The sequence below is a fragment of the Arvicola amphibius genome, chromosome 9, assembly GCF_903992535.2.
Source record: "Arvicola amphibius chromosome 9, mArvAmp1.2, whole genome shotgun sequence".
NCBI lineage: Eukaryota > Metazoa > Chordata > Mammalia > Rodentia > Cricetidae > Arvicola > Arvicola amphibius.
Genome location: NC_052055.2, coordinates 67,496,156 through 67,508,668, shown reverse-complemented (window position 1 = coordinate 67,508,668; position 12,513 = coordinate 67,496,156). Strand labels below are relative to the sequence as shown.

General features: G+C 48.3%; 1 protein-coding gene across 3 annotated transcripts in view; it reads right to left on the bottom strand.

The window, feature by feature from the left end:
- Rftn1 (raftlin, lipid raft linker 1) overlaps positions 1-12,513 on the bottom strand; it is a 199,322-nt gene that overhangs the window by 65,093 nt on the left and 121,716 nt on the right. The window lies entirely within an intron of this gene.

The following is a 12,513-nucleotide window of genomic DNA, read 5'->3' as shown; positions in this document are numbered from 1 at the left end:
CTCTGCCTCCTGAGTGCTGGGATTAAAAATGTGCACCACCACAATCTGGCAAGCATTTGGCTATTGAAGCGTGTGCTGTGTGTGTGTGTGTGTGTGTGTGTGCGCGCGCGTGCGCGCCTATACACATGTTCATGCCTGACATAGACAGAGGCTGGGATCTGAACACTCAACACTCAGGTTCTCTGCAAAAGCAGCAAATGGTCTTTCTGCTCAGCCATCTCTACCCTTATGTTTTTATTTTTGAGACAGCATGCCACTATGTAGTATTGGCTGGCCTTGGACTAAAGTTCCTCCTGAGCATACTACCCCAGAGCTGGCACTACAGGAGGGAGCCACCGATTCATTTCCCCCCTTTTTTGTATGTATTGGTGTGACATATGGGTGCACATGCGTGCATGTGAGTATAGAGGCCAGAGGTCAATATTGGGGTCTTTCCTTAGCTGCTCTCCATATTTATTTTTTGAAACTCATCTGCTTGTCTAGGCTGACTGACCAATGAGCTCCAGGGATCCATAGCTCCAGACACACCCGTTTCTCCCCAGGACCCCAGCAGTAGAACTGTAGCATGAGTTGCCATTTTTAGTTTTTAACCCGGGTTCTGTGGATCCAAACCCAGGTCCTCATGTTTTTGTGGAAGGCACTTTACCAACTGATCAGTTCCCCGAACCTTTTATTTTCATTTTGTAAGAGGCTGGGAAGGGGATCTGAGAGAATGAGCTCAGACAAAGAGAAGTGGAAAGAGGAAGTTCCTGGGGCAGGTTATACTTTCTACTCCATCACCCGCTTCCCGCCCACGAGGCTAGAGGACAAACTGCAGGGCCGTACTGCATCCTCTCTGCCCCGGGGCAGCCCGTGCTCCAAAGAGCATCCTTTGTATACAGCAGTTTAGGCAGAGGACTAAGGTGAGGGCTTTCATGGGGCCTGAAGGAAGCCACAGCACCCCCAGACCATCTCTGACCCACAGCTAGAAGCAAGCCATTGACTCCCCAAGACTGGTATACACCAGCTCATGTAAGGAACCAGCAGCTATTCTCCTAACTCCCAGAGCCCAAAGGAGGAGCCAGAAGAGCCACCTACAAGGTGTCTTGTGACATATGACCTCTCCACAGAAATGGCCCCAAGCAGCTGAATTTAGTAGGAAGAACAACTAAAAGAAAAACTGAAAGTAACAGTATGATGAAATCAGGCAAATCAGCCCAAACTAAAAGGGGGACTTCCAGTGAGCTCCCCAGCAAGGATGCTCAAGCCATGGGACCAATGAACAAGACGGATGGCCTGGGAGCCACTGAGGTGTTAGTCTATGACCACTAAGTGGACCATCTCAGAAACTGAGGTTCTGCAGCAATTAGCTATCATGAGGAATCAGAAATAAGTTCCAGCATGGGGCTACTGGAGGAGTGACCTCCGAGCCCTCCTCAGCCCAACTCCCCTGGGTTACCTGGGGTCATCTTGTTCCACACAGAAAAGTCTAGAAAAAATTCTACTGCAGTTGCAGGCGTACGATCCAGTTTTTTGCGTTTTGTTTTGAATAAACTGTAGCCTGTGCCAGACAGAACAGTAACAGTAGTGGGCCTACTGTGGCCTGCTGTATGCTGGGCCTGCAGTGGCAATCCCACAGCTGTTTTGTTTCATCGTTGTCTCTATTTTAGATGAGGAAAACGAGGCTGAGGGGTGGAGAGTCGTAAGTGTGCTGTGGGGAGCCAGAGTTCAAAGCCAGGCCTGGGTCAAAGCAGACATGAGATGAGACCAAGCGGGCCCCTCTCAGGCTCGACTCCGTACACATCTGTGCTCCGTGTGCTGAGTGAATCGGCCTTGCTCTATAAACAAAAACCTGAGGGGCCAACTTCAGGAAGACAGGCAACTGATCCCGGCTGATGAGCTCTGAGGTTGTAGTCTTTGGTAACAGGTAGGGCAGCTCACATCTGGGTGGCTAGGAAGTGGGGGAGGGGCGCCCGACTCACTAGCTTACTTTAACCCCCTCTTTCTACCAGGCCCCAGCCTATCCAGTGTTAGCTGTTTTAGAAGGACACTCGTGCGCGCGCGCGCGCACACACACACACACAGAGGTGTACACACCATCACTGCTATACATGTGTTCACCCACAGGCCCTCGGCGGGTTCAAATCACTCTTCAAAGGCTACGAGGAAATGGGGGGGGGGGATGATAACCCACAAGTCCCTCTTTCCAGTCATTAATCTGTGATATTCACCTAGTTTTGAAATTATTCTGGCAAGCTTCTGAAAGATAAGACAGATAGCAAGCTTTCAAAAGAAAGGAACGAGGTGTTAATCATAAGAATGAACGGGGCTTCAGCTAAGGAGAGCAACTGCTCACAAACCATAGCTCTGAGCTTCCCGACAACATGGACAAAAATGGACCTGCTGCTCTGCCAGAGAAAACGGCCTTTCTTAATACAAGTCCACACAGGAGCCATGGCAACAGCAGGGCTTGAAGACTTTTAGAAAGACTGAGCAGGGAGCCCCAGACCTGTTCCTTGGTGGGACAGGAAATCGTGGGTGGTGCAGACTTTCAGTGCCTCAGTGGTGTTTACGAACGGGAGAACCAAGAGCTGGGAGTTGCTCATAGCAGACAACGTGAGGAGAGTGCGCGGATAAGGGCATAGCAGAGGTTCTAGTGTCCACCACGACTGCCAGGCTCTTCTGCTAGTCTGGGGTTCCGGGTTTTGCACTCAGTCCCTGCTAACCCCAGACTCTTGTGCCCTAATCTTCTCTGGGCTGAATGCATCCTCTCAGCCTGTGTTCTCAGAGTCAAGTCCGCCAGCACCAGCATGCCCTGGTAACGCGTGAGCAGTGTGAATTCTCAGACACTACAGACCTACTGAGTCAGCCATTTGGAGGTGAGTCTTGCAGCCCAGCGTGTGGCCCAGGACAGCCTTGCTTCTGTGCTGTAAGGCCCTCTGCACTAGCCTGTGGTATTCTGTACTGCTATGTTTGCAGAGATGGAGTGAGAGCCCAGTGGGGAACCATGTTCAGTGCATATGAGTACGCCCTTCCTCGCGGGGTGAGCTCTCTGAGAAGCCATGTTCAGTGCATATGAGTACGCCTTTCCTCGCGGGGTGAGCTCTCTGAGAGAGAGATGGCAGTGGGCTACACTTCCTGTTCTGGAATTCAACAGCCATCTACTCATTCTCTCCACTGGCCCAGATCAGCACACTGTGATCAGCACTAGAGGCAGGAGGATTACAAGTTTGAGGCCAACCTGGGTTACACAAAGTTTCCAAGGCTAGCCTAGTCAGGCAGGGAGGGAGGTAGGAGGGAGATCAGGACTGTGAGCATTGAGCTGTCATTTTATAATAGAATGGGACTGAGGTATGGATTGTGGGAGAAATGACTAAGCCATTCCTGAAAGCATTAAAAACTGGTTTAATTTTTACAATATTATGCTTCATATAACCGACACCAAAACTAAATCTGCGAAAGGCTTTGAAGAATAAATAGAAGTTTACCACATATTTGAGGGAAGGAAGGTAAAAAACAATTACCCACAGCAGAGGTCTGAAGATGGTAACAGCCTGACGTGCTACAGAAACTTGAAGAAATTTTTTCTGAAACATGACATGAGCTGCCAGGAGCATCCAGAAAGCACAAGGCTGGAACACCCCACATGCCTCAGTAGAGGCTCACCCCACATGCCTTCAGTAGAGGCTCACCCACATGCCCTCAGTAGAGGCTCACCCCACACGCCTCCCACATGCCCTCAGTAGAGGTTCACCCCACATGCTTTCAGTAGAGGCTCACTCACATGCCTTCAGTAGAGGCTCACCCACATGCCCTCAGTAGAGGCTCACCCCACACGCCTCAGTAGAGGCTCACCCCACATGCCCTTAGTAGAGGCTCACCCCACATGCCCTCAGTAGAGGCTCACCCGACATGCTTTCAGTAGTGGCTCACATCCACACACTGGCAGCACATCCCTAACACTCCCACTATGGTAACTGTGGAAGCAAAGGGTAGAGTCTAGGGGGAAAAGCACAAGGCTTCTTCAAATCATCTTTTATCTCAAACATCAGCATGAATTTAATGTGCCACGTCATGGCACTGCAAACATGTACCCCATCATGGTACTGCAAACACACTCCATGTCATGGTACTGCAAGCACGCGCCCTGACACGGTACTCAAGCACGCGCCCTGACACGGTACTGCAAGCACACACCCTGACATGGTACTCAAGCACGTGCCCCTTTCAGGGGTTGCTGGAGTGAAATGCATCCTCCATCTGAAGCCTCCTAGGAATCCACCTCCTGGGACAATGAAGCATCTCCTGTGTAACTGCAGCTCGGGCATCCGTCCACAGGTGGGCTCCTGTGGAATGATGAGGCAGTGGGATACTTCCCAAGGGTTCAGCACAGGCCGCCCAGAAAGAACAAGCCATCTCGTCAGCCAGAAGACTGCATTTCCTGTTCATAAAGATCAATATCTGGGACCAGAGAAATGGGCCTGTGGTTAAGAGCACATACTGCTCTTGCAGAGGACCCAGGCTCAGTCCCCAGCACCCGACCCTGAGAATTTAAACCATCTATAACTCCACTTTCAGGGACCGATGTCCTCTTTGAGCCTCCACAGGTACCTGCACTCATCCACACACACCCATAGACATGACACATAATTAAAAATAAAACGAAATACCTCTTTTTTTGTCCTAGGAACCCTGATCTCCTGGTGTCTCTCCTCCCCCATGCAGACACTTCCATTTCTCTTTCTCAGAAAATCGTCTGACCAACTCTGTGGCTAATCAGAGTCCTGTCTCTCCGTTATCTGATTATTCAACACCTTTCAGAGCAAGTCTCAAGTGCATACTAATGACAAGCATTGTTGCTATCGATTGCGGTTCATCCAGGGCCACCAGCTCTCATCAGTCCCACTCTCTCCGGGTGACTCTAGCCCTGAAGTTGCAGCATTGATCGTGTTAATTATCCCACGTTTATGCCTTTAGTCCTGACTGTCCTTGCAATCTGAGCAGTATGGCTGGTAAGCCCACCTCCCACTGTGCTCTGAATCTAGAGACATGGGTCTCTCCTTCCTCAGTTCCGCCCTTTCCTGCCTACCTACATATACATTCTGCCAGACCTACACATCCTGCCAGGCTCATCCCTCCCCTGCTGCATACAGCCAAGGTCACCTTCCTCCAACTACAGCTGGACATAACGAGGTCTTCATGCTTTGCTACAGTCTCCAGGCGCCTGAGAGCAAATCAGTATGAAGTCGTCAGTAACCTGGTCACCTCGGCTGCGGAGTTCCAGACTATCACATGCACAATCACAACCGTAATGAGGCAAAACAGCAATTAACACTGTATAACTCGTCTACGAAGTGCATCTGCATGCATCCTATTAGACCTCCAAACAAGTCCTTACAGCAGAGAAGCCCAAAAGACTTCCCAGAGCTCAGAAGCAATGGGAACTCACCCTGAACACCTTGAACCTGGACTGGAGGACTTTCTCTCACACTATGCATCCTCTGCTGAGATGCCCATGTGACTGATGCCAGTGTGACGTCGTGTACACTCGCGCCAGCCCTATCCTTGCCTCTGCTGCCTTCAGGGAGCACTAGAAACTTCTGGGTAGGTATCAAGAGCTAAGTACCAACATTTGGACTGAGACAAGTGTTGAACTTAACCCAAAACTTTCTATCATGTTAGAATAAACTCCATGGTAACGGAAGCAGAATGTCTGACAAAAGGTGTCTTCTGAAATTTCATTATAATTCGTAAGAGTCTTAACTCATTATAAAAGCAAAATCAACTTTGGTTACACTACCAAGAAATCACTTTTATTACTTACACACACACACACACACACACACACACACACACACACACACACACTCACGCACGCATCATTCCCAGAACATCTTAGATGGACTAGTGGTTACTTCTGTTTTAGAATGGGTATCTGTATTTGGGTACATGTACCAGTCACTGTGAAACCACTGAGAACCAGGGCATGGTCCAGGCTTACTTTCTAAGTCCTAACAGCTGTGGGTAATGTGGGAGAGAAACACAAAGCCTCTGCTCACACGAGACAGACGGGTACAAGCTACAGGGTGCTACAGGCAAAAGTCAGAGACAGTTTCAAAGCTGCTATCTGAACCCAACAAGGGAGGTGCCACAGTTAATTTTGTGCCACCCTGTCTATACTATGGTGATCAGTTGCTTGCCAAAGTATTATGTTAACCTAAATACTGATAAAAGGGTAATTTAAAGGTATGATTGACACCCACAATCAGCTGACTTTCCATAAAGTAGGTCAGTTCCACAATGCAATGGGCCTCAACTAATCAGCTGAAGGATTGATGGCTATGAGTCTTATACACTGATTCCAGGACCTAGAGGCTGGTGAGGCCTGAGGGCTTTGGTGCTTGCTTCCACCAAGCTAACAAACTTGCCACCGTGTGTTGAGAAGAGCTCCCTACTTATCAAGGGAAGTTACAGCTATAGTTGGTAGACTTATTTCCAGCAAATTATAAGAGTATTTATCTTTATGACAAGCTTGATGAATGTCAACAGCTGATTAACAAAGAAAATCAACACTCACTGTTAAAAAAAGCATTAAAAGAGATGTCGTATCCAATATGATAGCTCTTAGCCATGTGTGGCTATAAAATTAACTCAAATAAGAACATTCACTAATGACTTCCTACTGCAAGGTGCATATCTGGAAGATTTCTGTGGTGACTGAAAGTTCTACCTGGCGCAGTTGCTATGGAGAATGACTCGTCATAGAAAACAGCAAATGATGGGGCTGGAGGTACGGCTGGGTGGGTGAGGCATGCACCCCTCTTACAGATGACTGGAGTTTGGTCCCCAGTACCCACACCTGAAACTACAGCTTCAAGTGATCCAATGTGCTCTTCCAGCTTCATTGGTTACCTACACTCATGTACATACCCACACACAGACACATATCCAGACACAGGATTTTAAAATCTAGAAGTACAAAATGATGGAAAGTGTCTAAGGCATACGATACACCCCAAATACTCTTTAGGCCGGACTACAGTCCACTCTAACCCTCCTCAAAATCATGGCTCCTGTTGGGGACCATGACGCACACCAGAAATCTGCAAACAGAGCTACAAACTGTGTATGTCAGGACTGGCACAAAAACTGCTGTTCTGGGTTGCACAGTTTACATGAGTCTTTACGGTGAATATTTTATCACGTACACATAGCCCTTCCCATTTTTGTCACCTCAACTGACGCGGCTTTCTGAAAAGGCAGCCTCAAAATAACACTCACTTGTGCTCACATGTGAAGCCTGCCTGTAGGGGTGTATTAACACTTAGCTTCCGGAACAGGGGGCTCTGCCAGGCATTACTGCATGCGTATGAGCAGGCCACAAGGGAGAACCCAGGTGTTAGTGGTGCTGCCGGTGCTGGTGCTGGTGTTTTCTATGGTGACCCAAACTTTCAGGAGTGAATCTCAGGCAAGCAGCCTGAAGACCTAAGTCTTTGGACCCAGCTCTGCATCTCGCTCCTTCCTTTATTCATCTAAGCATCATCTATAACATGGGGATATAATTCTCATTCAATTAATCATCTACCACTACCTGCTCTAATGGATGGGACTAGGTCCTGGGAAAACAGAAAAATGGCATTACTCTACCATCTTGGATGCCACATCATCTAAGAAACACTAAAGAGTCAACTTTTTCACTTGTCTTGAACTGCCCATACCCAACTGGGTGTGCCTGTCGCTAGTTCTGAGGTCGCCAGTAGGCTGCAGATGAGGGGAGGTGGTGCTCTTGATTCTCTGCTATCCAGGGTGAGATGGGAGAAAGCAGGAGATAGCAGCTCAGCAAAACAAATCAACGTAAACAACAGGAAAAGGCTACAGAGATTGTTCAGTACTCTCTAAGAGGTCTTAGAGAGAATAGGTTTGGTTTGCAAAGCCCACATGGCAGCTCATAACTGTCTGTAACTACAGTTACAGGGGATCCAGTATCATCTTCCAGACTTCACAGGCACTAAACAAGTGTGTTGTGTACATACACACATGCAAACAAAACATTCACATATGAGCGCACACACACACACAAAATAAAGAAAAAGAAAGAACAGGTAAGAACCAGAGCACCACTGTGTATGAAGAAGGGATTCACCTCGGGAAAGCTCTGTTGAGGGCAGGCAGTCCCAGCGAGAGGAAGTCTACTATCTGCAGTGTCTGGGAAGTTGCCCTTAGATGGTGCCTGTAGTTTCACACCACAGAGAGTGGGGTGTATGTGGGGCTACATGTCAGTATGAGCTGAGGGTAGTACTACTGAACTCCCAACCATCAAGATTGTCAACCAGCTTTTAGGGTCTCCCTGAACCAAACCCACCTGAAGATACCAGCTCCATTTCAGAAGTTTAAATGCAAAGGAAAAGAGGGACAGAGACACAGGGGATTCCTGAGGGGTGACTGGTGGCTTCAGAGCTCCTGCACCATGTGGTGGGCAAGGCGAGAGCTGGACTTTGCCCTGGGATTGGCACCTCCGGCCCTGCTGGGAAACGTCCTCCACCCCACCCCACCCCACCCCACCCCACCCCACCCCCACTTCTATTTGCTGGCATCATTCTTATCTACGTCAAGTTTCCTTCATACAGCAAAGCCATGACATTGCCAACTTACCACTTTTCCTGCCAATAGCTTAGACACCGGAGACAAGAACTGTAAACTTCCTGGTATCCACAGGAAATATTCCAGGGGCTGGGCCTACTCAGTGCAGCTACAACACCACCCCTACCTACGCCTTAGGCTCTGAAACACGCAAGGGCCAGATGATCGGGACACTTGCTGCTATAGTGTCTTCTAGCTATGACAGAGATGGATGCCTACACATGACTACTGCCAACATCAGCTGACAAGCAGTGCAGATGGGGATGAAGAGCTGCTGAGAGGAGATTCTACTCTCTCCAGGGTGAGTTCCCCGGCACGTCGTTCAGTCCCAGATGGTCAGCCCTAAACAGAAGCATTTGTATGAGTAACACTAAGTAGGAGCATTATGGTGTGAGGGTGTGAGAGAGAAATAATTATAGAAGAAGTCATAAATTTGAGAGAGTAGGAGGAACATGGGAAGGGGGGCTAAGGAATGTAAATATACAGTATTCATAAATTTTAATTATTAAAAATTAAAATATTAAATTATTTAAAAAATATCTCAGGGAACAACTTCAATTGGTCCAGCTTAGGTCAGGTGTCTACCTCTGGGCCAATCAGCACTGACCTGAGGGCAGGGCGGTTCCCAAGGAAATCACACAGCTGCATACTGTGACTTTCAAGAATTACTGGCTTAAGGTAGACAAAATAAACTTGAATACTGTCACATGTCCCACATGTCCATCATGTGGTGGGAAGCAAAGCTTGTGTTTTGTTCATGCCTCTTCCATGAATAGGAATTTACGAGACTACAAGGCAAATGCTACAAAAGAGAAGAAATATTATACAGAGCCAAGCAGCTAAATTTGCATACAGCACACGGATGCAGTCTTGGTCAAAACTGTTTCTGTTCCCTTGTTCTAGGGAGTTGCTGTCTGGCATAGGCACAGCATGTAACTGCTTCCCAGGGAACGCACGGCCTCCACCAGGTCTGCTCAAGACTGTCCTCTTAAACACTTTCTGGAACCAACCTCCTCCTAGTCTATTTGGCAACCACCTCTGACACACTTACTAGCCCAGCAAATCACCCCTCAGAGATTGCCCATCTGTAGCAGGAGCACACACCTGAGCACACATGAGGGTGTAAATGTTCATACCAGGAACTTGAAGCAAAGCAAAGGCCCCAAATAAAGAAAACTTCTATCTTTCGGATCAGCTCATAAGAAAATACTGGGCAGGGGGGAAGCCTCCCCCAACTGAAGGAAGACCCCTGGCTTTATGACATCCTGGTACATACCAGAAAAAGAGGCTGGGGGCCAGAAGTCACAGTTCAGTGCCTTCTTCTAAGAGCCATGCTCACCAAGGAAGGTGAGAAATACGTGGGTGACCAGGAGGAGAGGCAGGCATCCGCTTACCGGGAGACCTAGCTCTGGACTCTGATATGGTAAAAGCTGCTCATCATTGCCTAAAGTAACTAATGGTGCCAGAATCGAGACTGAAGAGATGACTCAGGAGTTAAGAGCAGTCGTTGCTCTGCAGAGGACCTGGGGTCAGTTCCCAGAACCCACATGATGGTTTATAACCATCCTTAATTCCAGTCTCGGGGCCTTCTTCTGACCACATTGGGCACTAGGCACACATACCCTGCATGTGTGTGTGTGTGTGCATGTGCACGCATATGTGTGTATGTATATGTATATGTATACATATATGTATATGTACGTATGTGTATACACACATACATATATATGCAGGCAAAACACTCTAAAAATACCTTTTAAATGATGCTAGGATGACAGGAATGTGCTGGAAAAAGACAAGCAAAATGCAATGGGGTTAAAGACCACCAGGGAGGAAGACCCAGGAAGCTGTTTTGGAAGGGACACAGATGACGGAGTTTCTCATCCTTGCCTGGCGCACCATCCTCTTCTTCCATCGCGGTCCTGCTATGGCATCCTTTTCTCTCTCCCTCGGGTCCCACCCACAATGGTCACATCCTTTGCACCCATCCAGGGCCATAAGGAAGGCAGGGTCTTCCATCTATGATTTGGACATATCTGTAGACAGGCACTGGACTTCCCCTTAGGGTCTACTTCCCTTTCCTCAATACCTTTCCACCCCCATCGCTGGAGATGACATCAAAGCCAGCCATGGTGACCTAGTCATTCCTAAGGACTTCCCTTTTCTCTGTCCCCTGCATCAGTTTGTCCTAGCCTCGGCTAACCCTTGGCCACTTGTGAACCCCCCTCCCCCGATGGCCACTTTTCTCTTTCATATACTAGCTCTTTCCACCTAATATCCAGTTAAGCTCAGACTATCACTAAAAGTGTATGGATCAAATGGCAAACACTTTACTCACAGTGGTGAGGTCCCAGGCTCCATACTCAAAACAGCAACAAAACAGCTGAGAGAAGAAACCAAGCAACTCCCATCCCTCACTCAGTGTCCCTTGGATGCTTGACTGGACTAGCTTCGGAACATACCCACAACCATCCTGTGGCCTCCACGTTGCCAAGCCCCAGAGGCCCACCCACTACCTCTCTGACGTGCACTTCCGTGAAGCGCTCCCCCGAGCTCCACAGACCTCTGCTGTCTTTACTCTGTAACCCCCCATTCACAGTACTCATGCCAGCAATGTTGGTCTCTCTCTCTCTCTCTCTCTCTCTCTCTCTCTCTCTCTCTCTCTCTCCTCCCTCTGTGTGTGTGTGTGTGTGTGTGTGTGTGTGTGTGGCTTGCTTTTACTCTCAACAGACTCCATTCCTGACTTCAATCTGTAGACCCCAGCCCTGTGACCCTCCTGAACTGGGACTTGTCCCCTCTCAGGCAGTGTCCTGGCCCTATCTTCTCCCTACCCTTCATGAACCCTGGTTTTTCTGCTTCTCAGAGCCTGTTCCTCCTGGAGGGGGCTGAGCACTTACAGATCCCTCCATCTTGGATGCTGCTCCCGACAAGGTTCTAATGGCTAGTTTCTCCAACTGAACAAAATCCCTGCGGGGACAGCAACTTGGTCTGTTCTCTGTGACGTTCCCACATGTGGTCTTGCATGCACATGTAACAAGTATGTGTACATTTGTGTGAGGAATAGTGGGAAAGTTCTATCCCACAATTCCAGGATACAGATCATCATTAAGGGGAAGTCAAGGTTGGAACTTAAACAGCCAGCCACACCACAGCCACGGTCAAGTGCAGAGAGAACACTGCACGCAGGTCTACCTGCTCACTTGCTCTCGCTGGCTTTCTTCTCTCTTAGAGTGTTCATGGGCCCACTGATTAACACTCAAAAAAACCCTCTAGAGATAAGCTCAGAAACCAACCTGGTCTGGAGGATAATTCCTCAACGAAGGACCTCTTCCCAGGAGTTCCAGCCTGTGCCAAGTTGACAATTAAAGCCAACTATCATAGGGATTGGTTGGTTAGATTTTTGTCAACTTGACACAGCTAGAGTTACATGGGAAGGAAAATATCTTCTACCATAAGGCCTGTAGGCAAGTCTTTGGAGGCATTTTCTTGATTAATGATTGGAATGGGTGTTGGCATTCCTGGTCAGGTTGGTCCTGGGCTGCATAGAAACACAAGCTGAGTGAGCCATGGAGGGTAAGCAGTGTTTCTCCATGGCCTCTGTTTCAGTTCTTGCCCTGATAGTTCTTCATGATGGACTGGGATTGGAACGTGTAAACCAAAAGAGACCCTTTACTCCCCTACACTGGTCCGAGTCAACATTCATCACAGAGATAGAAAGCAACCTAGAATATGCCCAGGCATTTTGAAAATGCGATCACTTGAGATTTTGAAACCCTACATACTATTGATTATTTCTAGCATCTTTTTTTTGTAAACAAAAGTCTTTCTCTGTAGGGCAAACTGGCCTAGAACTTACTAAGTGGTCCAGGCTAGGCTTGAACTCAAAATCCCCCC